At 43.4% G+C, this 14,571-nt stretch overlaps 1 long non-coding RNA gene across 1 annotated transcript in view; it reads left to right on the top strand.

The window, feature by feature from the left end:
• The window catches only part of LOC143819282 (uncharacterized), a 49,156-nt gene extending 43,978 nt beyond the window's left edge, over positions 1 to 5,178 (top strand). Inside the window, exon 3 of the long non-coding RNA XR_013224894.1 lies at positions 5,121 to 5,178. This is a non-coding gene — a long non-coding RNA (uncharacterized LOC143819282). The remainder of the gene's footprint in view (positions 1 to 5,120) is intronic.
• The last annotated feature ends 9,393 nt before the right edge of the window (positions 5,179 to 14,571 follow it).

Raw genomic sequence — 14,571 nt, 5'->3', positions numbered from 1 at the left:
TCCCCTTTCTCCCGGGAGCAAGATGTGGCTTCTGCAAAGATAGTCTAAATGTATAATCTAAAAATCTTTAATGTTACATTTTATGCTCTATGTTTAATTTTAATTCTGTACTTCCTCAGGGAAGAGCAGATTTCAGATTTAAAAATAAAATAAATATTTTTGTTTAAATAAGAATAAATATATATTTGCCCTCATGTGGGGTATGTATGGATTTCTGTCGTCTTGGTACAAACAAACTCTGCAAATAGCATTCCCTTATCCTCCTATAAGAGCCTCTTATGGCACAGAATGGTAAGGCAGCAGACATGCAGTCTGAGAGCTCTGCCCATGAGGCTGGGAGTTCGATCCCAGCAGCCGGATCAAGGTTGACTCAGCCTTCCATCCTTCCGAGCTGGGTAAAATGAGTACCCAGCTTGCTGGGGGGTAAACGGTAATGACTGGGGAAGGCACTGGCAAACCACCCCGTATTGAGTCTGCCATGAAAATGCTAGAGGGCGTCACTCCAAGGGTCAGACATGACTCGGTGCTTGCACAGGGGATACCTTTACCTTATCCCCCTATATCAACAGTTTTTCTTAATTAGCTATGTTCCCATACATTGTTCTAGCATCTGACCTGAGACATAATGTCCCCTTACCCACTTGACCACATCCTCTTTTGCCAACAGTGACCATTTATGCAATGGCGTAAATCATCCAACATGGAAATTGGTTTATAAGTTAAGACTCTATGCAGTCTTAAAAATGACACGGCTTTGATTCAACCTTGCTTTATTAAGTAGAAAATGAACTAATTAATTAATTATTCATTAATTATTCTCATTCCATGGCAGTGTTTATTTTGAACTTTGCACAGTAAGTGATCCCTGTTTATCCAGTTAGGGTAATGCAACATGTGCTGACCCTTGACATGTGCTGCAGGATACATAGATGCTACTAATTAAAACATGGATCCCTTTAGCCTTTTGTCATCTGTCATCCATGCTGGAAAATTTTGGTGTAGCCATCACAGTACTTCCATGTAGGTCCCCTCACACAAATCTTCCTTTAGTTGCCAGCGTAGTGTAGTGGTTAAGAGAGACAGATTCTATTCTGGAGAACTAGGTTTGATTCCTCATTCCTCCATATGCAGCCAGGTGGGTGACCTTGGTGAAGTCACAGTTCTCTTAGAGCTGTTCTTGCAGAACAGCTCTATTAGAGCTTTCTCAGCCCCAGCTACTTCACAGAGTGTCTGCTGTGGAGAGAGGAAAGGGAAAGTGTTTGTAAACTGCTTTGGGATTCCTTCAGGTAGTGAAAAGTGGGCTATAAAAAACAGCTCTTCTTCTATGCCCCTCCTCCACACAGATATGCATGCAAATATAGGCATTTGTACAGGGTTGCCAGGTATTAGAATTAGGGAAGATTTTAGTGATCTTCTCAAGGTCTGTGAGGCATTCCTGGCATGGACTGGGGTGGAGTATGCTCAAATGGAAACTTCCATCCTCTCCTTCAAGCATCCCAAGAGACTACACTTGTAACAGATGGTTGTTTTCAGCCCTGTCAAATCTCATGGAAAAAGACCCAAGCTGATGGATTTACTTTTATTATTTTTTTGCTTGGCCTGATGGGAACTAAGGACAGGTTTGCTAGTCATCTGGGATTGCAACAGATTTCCAGGCAAGGAAGATTCATCTGGAGAAAATGGTCCCTTCAGATGGTAGACAAAGGAGTGGTTTAAGGATTTGTTGGGCTCATAACACCAGAACCAGTTTAAGGATTTGTGGGACCGTAGCAGAACACAATTGTGGCAGGAGCAACCAGACTGATGGCAGACCCCCCCCCCCCAGTAGAAAGGGTATCACTCCAAGTGTCCTTAAAGAGGGAAAAGGAGGGAGGAGACAGGTTATGGCCCTGAGCCATGGGGGGAAAGGCACTGCGTGGGGGCCCTAGAATCATGGACCCATAGCACGTACTACATGGATAAGCTCACCCTGGGTGGACCCTATGGCATTATACCTCATTGAAGTTCTTCCATTCCCCAAACCCCACCCTCCACAGGCTTCACCTCAAAATTCTCCAGGTATCTCCCTGCCTGAAGCTGATAATCCTAACCATGGATGTTGTTCTACACCCACCACTAAGATTCCTTTCCATCTCAGCCAGCTACCATACCTGTTCTTAACTGAATGGAGAAGATAAAAGTGCAGTGCGAGAACAGAAAGTAATATCATAAATTCTGGGCTTAAGTCCACTGGGAACAGCAGACTGTATTTGGCTCAAGGCCCACCCAAATTTGCATCATCTTGAAATTTATGGCAGAAATAAGTCCTTGTATAATTCTCTGAACTTTCATTCATTCATTCATTCATTCATTCATTCATTCATTCATTCATTCATTCATTCATTCATTCATTCATTCATTCATTCATATACCCCTCCCCCAAGGCTCAGGGCAGTTTTCATAAAACAGGGAACAATACAGCTAACTCAGTAGTTATAAACAATAGCAATATAGTGATAACAAATAGAATAATATAACAGAACAGTAGAACAATGGTAAGAACATTAATTCGACTATAACATACCAATGGCTTTGTGGGCTGGATGAATTGTCAGTGGTTTTCTTGGAAGGGGGGCTGGTGATTGGTTCAGATCGACTGCAACCAAATGCCTGGCAGAGGAGCTCCTTTTTGCAAACCCCATGGAATTGTTCAAGTTCCATTGAACAGCCTTAGGACTACCATGGCTGATGGAAGATCTGGGCCTCCTCCAGACTATGAAGTCTGAAACATACGTGCCAGGAGAGCTCAGGAAACTGCTGGCCAAACCCGATTTCCCACAGAGAAGCCACTTCCTTAATCTTTTGTTTCAGCCTGTCAAAAGATTCCCCTTGGATTCGTCACTTCCCTTGTGTCCCCCTCCACCTTTATTTTCTGCTTTAGCATGTTGCTTTTTTGTGCTTAGCTATGCATACCTCTAAATAACCGCCATCTGGAACTCACCCCCATGGTATCAAGCAACCAATATTTAATTATTTTAAGCCCCACTAAATACCACTTTTTGGCTCAGGCAATTTTCTAATTAAACTGGGTCAATTAACAAGCTGGTTGGCAGCAAGCAAAGGGGAAAGAGAGGTCACTGGAGTCCTCTTCATTTAACGCATCGGCATTTATTTTATCGCTTTGCTGAAATTTTTAAGGTTATTTCCCCCCCTCTTTGCATGTGGTTTCCTAAGTTTCAGAAGGTGCGTGGGGATTTAAACCTTAAGCCAAGGTAACTGGCAAATCATTTTTGGTGAGATTTATTTAAACTTCTGCATACCGGAAACTTCTTCTTGACCCTTCTTTCCCTCAAGGAAAAGAGTTTAAAGAGAAGAAGAGCTGACTGGCTCAGTCCCACCTTTCTGCCTATAAATTTTTAAGCATCGTCTATATGTCTACCGCTGACTTTCAGCTTAATTTATGCCTGTCATAGAAAGAGCTCCCGGATGCCACTGCTGGCTGTGTGTAGGGATGTTCATGGGAGATCAAGCTGTGCTTCTCTTTGGAAGCCCTGCCAAAAAAAGAGAAAGAGTGAGAGAACGAGACATTTCCCAAGAATGCTGCCAGAATTTTTTAAAAGTTGCTTTTGTCCTTCTTAAACAGTGGGGTTAAAGGACACAAGAAGGGAAAGAAATCCTTCAGCCTGGGAGGGGAGCACAAGGGGAAAAGGAAAGGATTGTTAAAGTCCTACAGAATAAGAAGCTTTATGGATATGCCATGAAAAGGAGCCTTCTTTTTAAATGGTGTTTGTTCTATATTTAAAATATTAGATGAGTAACTGAAATATATTCAAGGAAAAAAAAAACTTCAAGATTGTGGTAATCAGACCACTTCTTTGCAGGAGTCCAATTAATCTCTCAACTAAGATGAGATGTAGAGAACATGGGCCTATAAATGTCAGGTATACCCACTCACGAGCTATCACTTTTATAATCAGTGCAGTGTTTTCGTGCCTCACAAATTTAGAAAAAATAATTATGATTGTAGGAACTATGAGGAAAACATCATGACTCAAAATTCTTTAGGCATTTAGTTCAATTTCTATCCCTCCTGGGGGAAATAGCATGCCAGCGCACATAGTAAATGGAACATATGCCACTATGATCCAAGACCAGGTTTCGTCACAGAAAGACAATGTTAGGTAGCCACCAGTTCCTGCCATGAATTGATAGGGGATTTCCAGACCCATTAAATGTGGCGTTGTGCCGGTCAAATGTAGCCATTATATTCTGGCCACTCCACATGATGTTGCCCATATCCAGTGTCTGGCCAACTGACTGGTTGCTACAGCCTCCATTTTAAAGTGCTGCTTTGGGAGTTGCATAAAGGGGATGTGCCACCCAAAAAAGTACAAGCAACCGGAGAGCAACCAGCAGGCAACCAGCAGAAGGAAAGTATGAAGCCTCAAATGTGCTAGAGTCACCTGCTTCATCCTGCCCTCACAACTGCCTCCCTCTCCTAGGGATGGGAATTTCTTTTTTAAAAATAGCGACATGCCTGGAGCAACGAAGCGGACATGTGTGTAGGCGATGCCAGAAATAAAAGACCTTGAACAGACATGGCGGGGGGAGAGAAGATGGTGGTGGGGGCAATGGTGAATAAAGACAAATAAAGATTTGTTTGTGGCACAAAGTGTGGCTCTCAAAAATGGCATTCAAAAGCACTATGTATCTATAAGCCTCTTGTGGCGCACTATGAGCCTCTTGTGGCACAGAGTGGTAAGGCAGCCGTCTGAAAGCTTTGCCCATGAGGCTGGGAGTTCAATCCCAGCAGCCGGCTCAAGGTTGACTCAGCCTTCCATCCTTCCGAGGTCGGTAAAATGAGTACCCAGCTTGCTGGGGGGTAAACGGTAATGACTGGGGAAGGCACTGGCAAACCACCCCGTAATGAGTCTGCCAAGAAAACGCTAGAGGGTGTCACCCCAAGGGTCAGACATGACTCGGTGCTTGCACTGGGGATACCTTTACCTTATATCGCAGGTATCGCAGGACCTTTAAACTGCATCAAAATATGGAGGAAGGGGGCTGGTTTCCTGGATTGATTGACAGGCAGAAGCGTGACATGTATAAGGCATGTTGCTCTCTTCTGTTTTTTCCAACAGCAAATAAGGAGGGTAAGATGCATAAAACGACATCAAAGGCAAGACAACAAAATAAAAGGTAAGGAGGACTTGGGAGGCACAATATAAATTTTCCTTCTGCAGCAAGAAGGATTGATCCGGAGTGACTCTACCTTTATTGTGCGATATCTTAGAGTGCTTTTAATGCTCAATATTTAAAGGCTGTTTTGAATCTGGGCTCTCCTCCGTGGTAGAGGACCTCTGATTGGCCAAAGCTAGTCATGTGATAAGATTGCCTTAAAGGAGAAGCCCCTAATTTCTCTCAACTTCTGTGGGTCTTAGATTTTTTCTCCCTTCTCTGCCTTTTTCGATCCTCCCCCCCCCCCTCCAAGAAAAGAAAGAGGCTCCCTGCTTGGCTCCTCTTTCCCCTCCCCCACTTCAAGAAAAGAAAGAAAGAGGCTTGGCTCCCCCCCCTTCTGAACTACCCTAACCACGTGCAGAAGACTTTCCTGTTTCAATGGGGAAGGGGGGGGGGAGAAGAAGACCCGAGTTCAAAGCAATCTGAATTCAACAGGATTGACAATGGAATAAACAAAGTAAGTGCAGACTCTGCCCTCCTGAATGCTGATTTTGCTAAGAAAATGGTCTAAAATTAATTTCAGAATTGGATCCTAGAAATATTTGAAAAATAGGGCAGGTAAGGTTACCTCCCATCCTCAAAAAGGGGGGGGGGGACTGGAGGACCATTTCCACACAGAGGCGAACAACGCATGCCGCCTCCTGCTTTTAAAAGCGAAATTGTAAACCATGTGTTGGACCACTTCCTGAAAGGAGACCCCTCCCACGTTATCCCACCATCTGAGAGGGGAAAGGCACACTTTTAAACATCCTGCCAAGGTTGGTGTCATTTTGTTACCATTGTCCCTCTCATGTTTGCTATGTCCCCTCCTCCATGCCACTGGATAGCAGCCTTAATAGCCCATACAAGTTCAATATTGACAGAATTCAGAAAGTAAGCAAGGTCAGTAGATCAATCAGGAAGACCACCAAAGAAATCGCCATGTAGAGGCAGTAAATGTCAAATTGTCTCTGTTCAAACTGGGAGAGCCAGTTTGGTGTAGTGGTTAGGAATACAGACTTCTAATCTGGCACACCAGGTTTGATTCTGTGCTCCCCCACATGCAACCAGCTGGGAGACCTTGGGTGCACCACGGCACTGATGAAGTTGTTCTGACCAAGCAGTAATATCAGGGCTCTCTCAAGTTCACCTACCTCACAGTTTGTCTGTTGTGGGACGAGGAAAGGAAAGGCGATTGTAAGCCGCTTTGAGACTCCTTCAGGTAGAGAAAAGTGGCATATAAGAAACAGCTCTTCTTCTTCTTCTTCTTCTTCTTCTTCTTCTTCTTCTTCTTCTTCTTCTTCTTCTTCTTGTACCCTAAAAACCCCATGAGGTGAATATTTCATAGGGTTCCCATGGCTTGGCTTGGACTCAGTGGCACACTCTACCTTATGTATGCCACTGGTTGGCATATGGACAACTTTTTGAAAGCCAGCTTTCAGTGGTTGGCATATGGCCAGCTTTCAGTGATGTAAGGCAGAGGATGTCAGATGCGAGAAGATTATTATGGAAAAAACTTTGAGGGGGCAGAAGTTGGTCACACTCACCACATTTATCACAAAATGAAAGATACTATTCGTAAACCAAATGCAAGTTTGGGTCACTCAACTGCAAAAATCTGATATGTGTGTTAAGTCATGGGGCCCCTGGTGTCCCTACAGGTTCTGCTTCACCATCACCATGTTCAACTGTTCAGTGTGGTAAAGTTTTTCAGAGCAGTGAACTCTAATGTGAAGAACCATTGCACCACATGAAGCCTGCTGGGAGATCTCTCAGTGCTCTCTCAGCCCCACTTATCTCCTCACAAGGTACCTGTTGTGGGGAATGAAAGTGAAGGCTATTATAGGCCACTTTGAGACTCCTCAGGATTGAGTAACGAGGGGTATGAAATCCAACTCTTTGTCTTTAAAATCATTGCCTGAGACCAACACTTTCAAGTATGGAGGGTTTCACCCCCCCTGGAAAATGTTCCACCCCACCCCCATTCTGAGAGGTGTCAGAATGACACATTCCGGCTTCTGTTCTCAAAACAAAAGCAGCTGGTGTGGCACCATGCCCTCGGCAGTAACGTTAAATGAGATTATGCTGCTTTCACACATGCCGGATCTGGCAGTGTTGGTAGCTTTTTAGGCTGATATTTGTGGCACCTTTGAGGGTGCTCACATTTCTACTATCCTTTATGATTTTCCTTCTTACGCTGCCCACAGAGAGGCTATGCGCAGTATGTGTCTGTCTAAAACAATTGCTAGCTGCAAGACCATGATATAAAAATCCAATTTCAGTTCTTTTTTTGTCTTTACAGCTCGGTTCTTGAGGCACATCATTTTTATGGGTGAAGAAAGGAAGAGTCGTTATTTCATTTTTGCTTTTCGGAGGAAAAAAAGGTTCTATGTTACTCGACCGCCATCTCAGTGAAGATGTGAGATACATCCCCTGCTTGGACAAACATGAAAAGCCCATGGAAATCCATCTGTAGAGGTTAATAATGTACTAACTTTGTTGTCAATGATTTGGGCAGCCTCCATGGACCAAGGCATTTCCCTTGTCATCCTTGAAATTATTTGAACTTCCTTCAGAATTCATCCAGAAATACAGAATGGATTAGACTCTGGATATTTGCCACACATTATTTATTTATTTATTTTGGGGTTTGTATACGGCCGCTCAAGTAGAGCCTCTTGTGGCGCAGAGTGGTAAGGCAGCAGAAATGCTGTCTGAAGCTGTCTGTCCATGAGGTTGGGAGTTCAATCCCAGCAGCTGGCTCAAGGTTGACTCAGGCTTCCATCCTTCCGAGTTGAATTGATTCAGCCAAATCAGAACCACCTGAATCGCTAGTTCAGTTTTAGAGTTTCGGATATGGAGAAACAGTGGAGGTCAGATGAGGGGCACTGTCTTTGGGTGCCCATAGAATTGTACCGCCTGGGCCAATCATTTTTGAACTGGGGGGTTCTTTTGAGGAGAGTCTCCTATAGCTACACTTCAAATTTGGTGCCTCTACCTCAACCCTCCCCTTCCCCAAACCACAGAATAGGTGAAAAGGCAGAATTTATCATTGACTGTAAGGGCTGCATAGGCTTTAATGGAGTGGCCCAATTGCTGAATCACATTAGAATGATCCAGTCATGATTTAGATAAAGCTGATTCAGACAATTTCAAGTTCAGGGATGGTGGATTAGGCTCAGATACAGCCAAAAAAGTACCTGTATCACCATTGAGCTGAGTCCTTTTATTCTTATGTGAACCTAATCACCCATTAAGACTTCCTCATCTTCTACTTTTTTTTTTAATGCTGCCCCCTGCAGGGTGATCTTCTCTTCTTGCAGACCAAATTTTGCATAATCCAACACATGTAATCTCATAAAATTGCCCAGGGTGCTTTCAAAGCTTTGATCAAACTTCTCGTGTCAGCTTTGAATGTCCCTGGGTCCAGTTCTTGTTTACACGCCAATGATCTAAGAAAACAGCATGTTTAAAAAAATATATTTTCTAGGTTGTACAAGTGAAAGATCAGAACGACTCCCTCCAGGAATCTCTAGCAGGCTCCAAAACTGTATTCACTTGCACTGAATTCTATTGCGGTGTCTGAATTTCCAGACTATCATTAAGTATTCGTTCAAAAGTAGGACACTGCTTTTTTTTTTAGCCCATCCAGTCTACTGTACAAAGCAACATCTCAAAATTGCAGTACTATAATTGCATGGAAGTAAGCTTAAAAGAGTTGATAAGAAACTCAAGGTCAAATTCAAGGTGTTAATAATAGTGCAGTTTTCCCCAAAAAAGATTCATCAGCTCTACAGTTGAATTCCCCAACGTCTGAGCCTTGGAGAGGAACAATATAGGGTCATCACAGTGTGCCGTTTGGTACATACCTTTAGTCTAGCATTTGTCTTTATTTCACGTAATCTGTCTATTCCTGTTGATGGTTCTTTTTTTCCAGTGGTATTTTGCACTGATGCTTAGATCTGTGCAGCAGGCATAAATCTGATTTCAATATGAATTTTTTCCCCTCCAACCCAAAAGGGAAAAAAGAATAACAGAACCTTGAACAATCAATTCCTGTAAGCTGCAATGTCACACCACATTCAAAGGCGGCTCTCGGGAGAAGCCCAAGATCCTCGTTCAAAGCTGCATGTAGACTTGTGTTTGAATACCAAAAATAATACATCCAAATGACACTAACTCTGAATGGCTTTCTACAATACAGGTGATAAGGTGTCTCCATGGGAAAAAAAACCTGCAGAGCTGTTCCAACGTCTTTGATTTTACAATATTCACGTTCTGCTGTTCCTGCTTGTAAGAGCTGGATTTGTGTGTGTGAGGGTTTGGGAAACAAGTTGTGGTGTAGCCGTGACAACAATGATCACCCCATAGAATCTGAGGAAGCAAAAGAAAAAGAGACAGTGGAATATCTGTGAATAAATATCAGAAGGGTTTTTAAAAAATTATTATTATCATTAAATAGAAAATCAATGTTCTCAACAATGGGACAATAGGTGCCAGAGATAATGAAATAGAGATTTATATAATAGAATCATAGAGTTGGAAGGGGCCATACAGGCCATCTAATCCAATCCCCTTTTCAATGCAGGATCAGCCTAAAGCAGAGGTAGTCAACCTGTGGTCCTCCAGATGTTCGTGGACTACAATTCCCATAAGCCCCTGCCAGCAAACGCTGGCAGGGGCTCATGGGAAATGTAATCCATGAACATCTGGAGGACCACAGGTTGACTACCCCTGACTGCCAGTGCAGGAGAGCTCACCACCTCCTTAGGCAGTCGATTCCTTACTCGTGTCTCTATACAGCCCTGACAGACAAATAAGAAGACTCACAAAGGTACTGTGTGTGTTAAAGTATTGTAATAAGACATTCCCCTGACCCAGATGGCCAAGATTAGTGTGATCTCATCAAATTCTAGAAGATAAGCAGAACTGGCCCTGGTTAGTACGGATGAGAGACCACCAAGGAGGTTCACAGTTGCAATGCAGAGGCTGGTAAAGGCAAACCACATCTGTTCATCTCTTGCCTTGACAACCCTACAGGCTCACCATAAGTTGGCACATTTGATTTTAATAAGAATAGCATGTGTTTGTCAAACACAACATCTTTTAACTCTTGAGCTGGAGAACTAGAAGAACTAGAAGACAAGTATTGCTGCTGCTATGGAGGGTTTGTAAATTTAGAGCCAGCGTTGTGTAGTGGTTAAGAGTGGGGGCTTCTAATCTGGTGAGCTGTACTTGATTCCCTGCTGCTCCACATGCAGCCAGCTGGGTGACCTTGAGCTAGTTACAGCCCTGCTAGTGCTGTTCTGACCAAGCAGTCCTGTAAGAAGCTCTCTCAGCCTCATGTACTTCACAGGATGTGAGGAGAGGAAGGGAAGGCAATTGTAAACTACTTCGATACTCCTTCGGGCAGTGAAAAGCAGAATATAAATACCAACTCTTCTACAAGAAGAAGAGTTGGTTCTTATATGCCACTTTTCTCTACCTAAAGGAGCCGTCTTCTCCTTCCTCTCCCCACAACAGACACCCTGTGAGGTAGGTGAGGCCCAGAGACCTGATATTAAGAAGAGTTGTTTCTTATATGCCACTTTTCTCTACCTGAAGGAGTCTCAAAGCGACTTACAGTCGCCTTCTCTTTCCTCTCCCCATAAAAGACACCATGTGAGGTGGGTGAGGCTGAGAGAGCCCTGATATCACTGCTCCATCAGAACAGCTTTATCAGTCCTGTGGTGAGCCCAAGGTCACCCAGCTGGCTGCCTGTGGGGGAACGTGGAAACAAACCCCGCTCGCCAAATTAGAAGTCCGCACTCCTATCCACTACACCAAGCTGGCTCTCTACTACTACTACTTATGACTGAGCAATTATCCAGAACACTGCCTAGAAATGTCCCTTTATTTCTCTTTCTAAAAAGACAAGAGAATTTTTTTAAAATGAGAACTGAACATTCAGGGTCCAGGCAGGGGTATGAAATATCTCACAATGTTGAAGTATCTTTGACACCCCTCAGCACAGGAATGACTATAGATCTCATTCACAAAAATCTTCATTGGCTGTGCACTCATTTGGGAAACTGGTCCTGGAGAGCTTAGCCTGTGTATTTCCCCCTCCCCTCCATATCAACAGTTGGTGGGTTAGTAAAGAGAAGTCATGGAATATTGTTTTCCCACACACGCCTTTTTCCATGGTTTTGTGTCTCTATTTTGTGTTCTTTTGTCCTTCACTCTTCTTTTGTGCCCTTGATTTCTATATCAGAAAAAGTTGAGAGGATAGACAGTGATTAATATAAGCCAAATTCTAATTCCTGCTGGACAGTACAGCTTTTGTCTGATAGTATTAACTCTTCTTAGAAACATACAGGTAATTATTTTGCTGGGCATCTAAAGTTCAAGGTCGGCTGTAGGATAAAAAGGCTTGGAAAGATTTAATTTCTCTGAAAATGACCGATCCCTTAAAAGCATTATCTTTCTGTTGTAAAGGAAATATTTTTTAAAAATCCATTGCACCATATCGCCTAAATGATTAAAACACACACACACACACACACAACCTCACAACAGCCTAGACCAGGCTTTCTCAATCAGGTTTTTGTGACACCCTGGAGTTTATTGATGGCCTTGGAAGGGATTCCTGAATGGGTGGGAGTTAATTATTTTTAAATATATATTTTAACATTTATTAAACATTTATCTGTTGATATGATCAAATAGGGTAATGTTGACCCTCCCATCCCTCCCTAAATGGCCAAGTGATGGATCTGGATGGGATGGGAAGGGAAGGGGAAGGACCTCAGGTAGGTTTGTACATAGCTCTGCTTCCCAACCATATTCTGCACGATTGCACCACTTCTGGGGGTTCTTAAAGCCTAAAGATTATTTCAGGGTTTTCTCAATAGTAAAAAAATTGAGAAAGGCTGGCTTTGACCCAGGACTTTCTAGGTGCATCTGAATGCGTACAAATGTTGTTCATGTATATCCCATTCATATCAGTGGAAAGAGCCGTAATATGTGCAGAAAGGAGTATGTTCCAATGGGAAGTTTAGAAATCTAAATCCTAAAGAAAGGTAGCATCCTGTGCTAGAAACCCTAATTTTATTTTATTTTTGTAAGGAAGGTGAAACTTTAGCTGAGCAGGCATGATCACTTGAAATGCTTGATTCCTCAAGGAACAAAGCAATTGCAAATCTGGTTAGGACCAAAATCTTATACAAGTGTTGACAGGAGACAAAGACGAGGAGATCCAGGAGTCAGAGATGTTAAAGAAGAAAGAAAGTGTGTAGTTCTAGAAGTCCCACTTTAAATAGGATGTGGATCAAACTGAGAGGACGCAGAGTATGAGGAGGCCAGGGGACCAAGCCCTATGAGAAAAGGCTGAGGGACTTGGGAATGTTCAGCCGAAGAAAAGGAGGTTGAGAGGGAGCATTTCTTATTATAATTCAATTAATAATTCAATGTCTAAATTTCCCTTCCAAGATGGGCTCCCTTTAATTATTTGAAAGGAGGGCAGGAATCCCATTGTAATGGGTTTAAACTATGTGTAGAATGATACCAACTCGATATCAGAGGAAAAAAACCCACAACATTCACAGAGTAGTTCAGCAGTCGGATTGGCTGCCTAAGGTTAGCTTCCCCTCACTGGTACTCTTAAGCAGCAGCTGGACAGGGACTTATCCTGGATGCTTTAGGCTGATCCTGCACTGAGCAGGGGGGTTGGACTAGATGGCCTGTATGGCTCCTTACAACTCTAGTATTCTACGAGAGGAGAGCTGTGGAGAAAGCTCAAGAGACAGAGAGGTTTAAAAAGGACAAAATAAGTCATGGCCCAAGAAGCCAGAATGTGAGGAGGAGCAGTGGATTGTGGGAATTTCAAGTTGAAGAAAGGTAAGGAACCATATAGAACTGGGGACAAACTAGAAAGTAAGGTAAGCTTGTGTGTAAAAGTAGGCAGACCAGGAGGGAGCACCACAGTGATAAGAATGCTAGGTATAATGTCTCTACTCTTGCAGAAGAATTCCACCCATTGGAGAATGGTCACTTCTGCATTGTCTCCTGGCAATCTTCAGACTCCAAGAAGCAACTATTGATTTGGGTATATTGATCTGAACTAACTAATGCTTGAGCTGCAGGTTTTGTTGTCAATCCTGTTGATGCAGTTTCAGCAAGATGCTAATCCCTTTCATTATTAGTTATACTTGGCTATATACAGGTGCCTAATATCCTTCAAACAAAAGGGGTCACCTTCTGCAAAAATGTCAGCTTGAATGGGTGTCATAAAACATGAGGGCGTGTTCAAATTCAAAGCAGTTCTAAGTCCTATTGAGTTTGGTAGGATTGGACATATTTTATTTTCAATCTCTTCCATCAAAGTCTATAGAGATTCAAATTTTGGTTGGGCCATGCCTTAATATGGACCCTACCTAATGGGGGAGGGACCATAGCTCAGTGGTAGAGCACTCACTTGCCATACAGAAGGTCCCATACTCAATACTGGGCATCTCTAGGTCATAGATGTTGGGAAAGACTTCTGCTTGGCATCCTAGGGAGCCATGGTCAGTCTGAGTAGACAATACTGTCCCTGATGTTCATAGAATCATAGAATCATAGAGTTGGAAGGGGCCATACAGGCCATCTAGTTCAATGCCCTGCTCAACGCAGGATTTGCCCGTAGGATTAACCCTAAGCATCCTAAACCAATTAGCTGATTCTGTTTAAGGCTTCTTCATGGGTGTTCAGTGCAGCTTTGCGTGTTGTCTTAGAGGAAGGATAGAGGCAGGAGAACAAGTAGGAAGAGACCTCTACCAGTCTAACCACTTATGTCAGGAGTGGCCAGACTGCAGCTTTCCAGATGCCCATGGACTACAATTCCCATGAGCACCTGCCAGCACTGGAGATTTGATATGGAGATTTGATAACAGGCAGGAGCACAAGTATGGCAAAAGCTAACACTGGCTGTGCTGGCAATAAACACTCAATGTTAGCTAGGATTGCTACTCCCCATTTTAGGTGGAGGTCCTCTGACAGCAAGAGCCTCTTGTGGCGCAGAGTGGTGAGTGGCAGAAATGCTGTCTGAAGCTATCTGCCCATGAGGTTGGGAGTTCGATCCCAGCAGCCGGCTCAAGGTTGACTCAGCCTTCCATCCTTCCGAGGTTGGTAAAATGAGTACCCAGTTTGCTGGGGGGTAAATGGTAATGACTGGGGAAGGCACTGGCAAACCACCCCGTATGCCATGAAAACGCTAGAGGGCGTCACCCCAAGGGTCAGACATGACTCAGTGCTTGTACAGGGGATACCTTTACCTTTTACCTCTGACAGCAAGCCCAGGGCCCAAGCCACCAGAGAGTATTAACTGGAGAAAGAGAAGGGACCAGACCTTGCTTC

Source organism: Paroedura picta, chromosome 10 (assembly GCF_049243985.1).
Source record: "Paroedura picta isolate Pp20150507F chromosome 10, Ppicta_v3.0, whole genome shotgun sequence".
In the NCBI taxonomy this organism is placed as follows: Eukaryota; Metazoa; Chordata; class Lepidosauria; order Squamata; family Gekkonidae; genus Paroedura; species Paroedura picta.
Note: the sequence above shows the minus strand (reverse complement) of the source record. Positions and strands in the feature narration are given on the sequence as shown.